Here is a 2913-nt window from a genome sequence, read left to right as displayed (position 1 = left end):
CTCACACACTCACACACTCACTCACAGGTGATTCAAGTCAGACCTCTCTGTGTGAGGAACAGAGGCAGAACATTCTAGATCAGGTGGGCTGTATTCAGCCATGAATTTAAATTACGACAAACACCCACATTCGCAGTGCCTCTGCAGACGCATACCGCCTGTGATACACTTGTATCCTCAAAGACTCCGAAACTGTATCTAATGAGTGGGACTCCCCGCTGTGTCACACGCAAACTCAAACACTGGAATGAGAAAAACACAAAGGGGAGCGAGGAGAGGCACAGGGGGAGCAAAGGTTGATGCTGAAAACGTCTTGGCTCCAGCGAGCTCCATGACAGATACAAGCTCCTCGAAAGAGTAAGTAATAAAGGAGAAGGAAGATGGGAGGAAAAGGGAAGGGGGGAGCAGGAGGAGGTAAGAGACAGAGGCAGACAAAGAAATGTTGCTACAGTCAAGGACTACAGGAAGACTATGTACAAAACGTTAATACTGAAAATCAGAGAGTGAGAGGAGAGGAGTGAGAGGAGAGGAGTGAGAGGGAGGGAGGTGCGGAAGTAAAGACCATTTGCAAGACCATGGGATCAAACAGACAAAAGAGAGGGAGTTGGTCCAGTCAAGGTCCAGCGAAAGATTAACTAGGCTGGTTTGAATTTTAACATCTGAACCTATTAGTTATCCAATAATAGCTCCAGTATATAGATAGCAACCGGTTCCTTCATTGGCTCCCACATAGCACTGCACTGAATAACAGATCTACTCATGAGGGTTGAGTCCAACCACCTGTGACAAGGTTCTACAAAATCTCCAAATAAAGCGTTAATCGTCATCATGTAACTTTCAGTTTGAGTTATATTTAGAAGCTGTGTCAATTGACAAAACTGGAAGTAAATGGACTTGAATTGTACAATACTATACATAGAGAACTTGACCTGTCAACAACAGACTACAGTATATTAACTCAGTGTCTCTCTAAACCCAGAGGTGGCTTAGGATTTAGGACTAAATTTAGACTTAATTCCAAACCACCTCTGCAACACATCATTCACTTTTGACCTCTCCTTCACAGTTACACACAATCTAGACACAATCTGACAGGGTTTATACAAGATGGCAAAGGACATAAAATGCAAAAAAAATGCAAACAAAACAATATTTTCATGGTGTCGTTTAAACTTTAAAACCGAAACATAACTTTTACTGTGTAGTCACATCAGTTATAGTAATGTCTGGACTTGCTATCCATTAAAAGCACTTAAAATTCAGATATTTCAGTTTACTGCTGAAACAAAGAATCAACTAGTCGATCAAAAGGAATGCAATCTTACAGAAATGATTAAGTCATTTATCAGGGAAAAATACTAAATATTTGCTGGTTCAAGCCTTCTCATATTCTCTTTTATATAATTTAGCTGCTAATGCTTATTACATTACTGATTCATTTTCGGATTATTTTCTCGACTGACTGATTATTTGGCCTATAAAACATCATAAAACTGTGAAACATTACTAGTATCATTTCTTAGAGTCCAAAGTGATATCAAATAGCTTGTGTACAAAGATATTTGGTTTAATGTAGAATAAGATTTGTGAAGCTGGAGCCGCAAAATAGCTTGGACAGCTGGTCATACAAAAGAAGCAATTCCATAGAGTTGACTTGAACTTGTGATGGACATTTTGCACTATTATTTATAGACCAAACCATATATCAGAAGATGAAGAACAAGCAGTTGACATACAGCCTACACGCAGTCTTTTCCTCACTTCCCCTCCCCTAAGCAAGTGGAAGAAGTTTCCAGGTGGAATGGCATGAGCACAGTATTGAATGTGTAATCTCTGCCATTACTGCCGGGTATGGCGTTACGACAGCAAGGTTCAAAGCCATCTCTGGTATGCCTGCTTCATTAAAGTCATCACCTCAGCGTTCTGGTGCCCTCGTTCCCTGTGCCAGCAGCGCAGCATTCCCAAGCAGGGAGTTCCTCTCTGCAGTCATACTCCTATTCCTAGACAGTGTACAACAGGGTGGCTGTGCAAGACTAGGGTTTGAACTTGCATGAGTCAGGTTTAGAAGTTCCTTGCCACAGTAAAGCAACTATGAGGAAATTAGATCTGGGTCATATTATGTGTTCAATTTCTGGCATGCCGTGCAACAACTACAAGGGGCTTGTGCCAGGTGTTAGGCTATTAGCCTCCCAAGTCCTACTCTATTTCCCACTAAACTTCAGTCTTTCTCTCTGACACACACCAGCTTGTTTCCCACCATACACTGGTTCTCATCTGCTTCTAAGAGGCTTACAGCTCTGTTGAGAAATCCACTGATATGGCAACACACATCAGCACCACTACCACCACCTTCTGTTCTCACTCACTCACACGTAGACACACATGTTCAAACTACTGACAAGAGGGAAAGTCAAGTACCATCAAGTGAAACCCTGAATAATCTCAGCGATGTGCGAATGATAATTCAGACAAACAATGCTCACAGCTTCGGGGACCAGTTGGACGGGAACTGATACGGTTTGTACACAATTACAAAGAAGACGTTGACACAGCAAAAACCTGATCATTATTACACCAGAGGTATGAAACATGAATCAGTCGTTTGTGAACTCGAGTGCACGTCAAAGCAATCTGTAAAGCTGCATGCTTTACTCCACAACATTTCAATGGCAAATGTTGTAATTTTCACTCAGTTACTTTGAAATTGTATGTTTTAAATACAGATTATCATATTTTAAAGTAGGCTTTTATGTATTGTTTTAGATTAAACTACAGAATATAACGTAGTAAAATTCAATGAATCATTCATTCTGTCTGCATTTTTACTTTACTTTCAGAATATATTGCAGCTTCTCTAACACTTCTCTACTTTTACTTGTAGTGAAGTGCTACTTTTACTCAAGTAAAAGACCT

The 2913-nt window shown here is 40.5% G+C and overlaps 1 protein-coding gene across 1 annotated transcript in view; it reads right to left on the bottom strand.

Moving 5' to 3' along the window:
- The window catches only part of fbxl2 (F-box and leucine-rich repeat protein 2), a 21484-nt gene that overhangs the window by 12860 nt on the left and 5711 nt on the right, over positions 1-2913 (bottom strand). The window lies entirely within an intron of this gene.

The sequence above is a fragment of the Morone saxatilis genome, unplaced genomic scaffold (genome assembly GCF_004916995.1).
Source record: "Morone saxatilis isolate NCDOM2014 unplaced genomic scaffold, NCSU_SB_2.0 Contig9, whole genome shotgun sequence".
Lineage (NCBI taxonomy): Eukaryota > Metazoa > Chordata > Actinopteri > Moronidae > Morone > Morone saxatilis.
The sequence above is the reverse complement of the archived record's forward strand: the minus strand, read 5'-3'. Positions and strand labels throughout refer to the sequence as shown.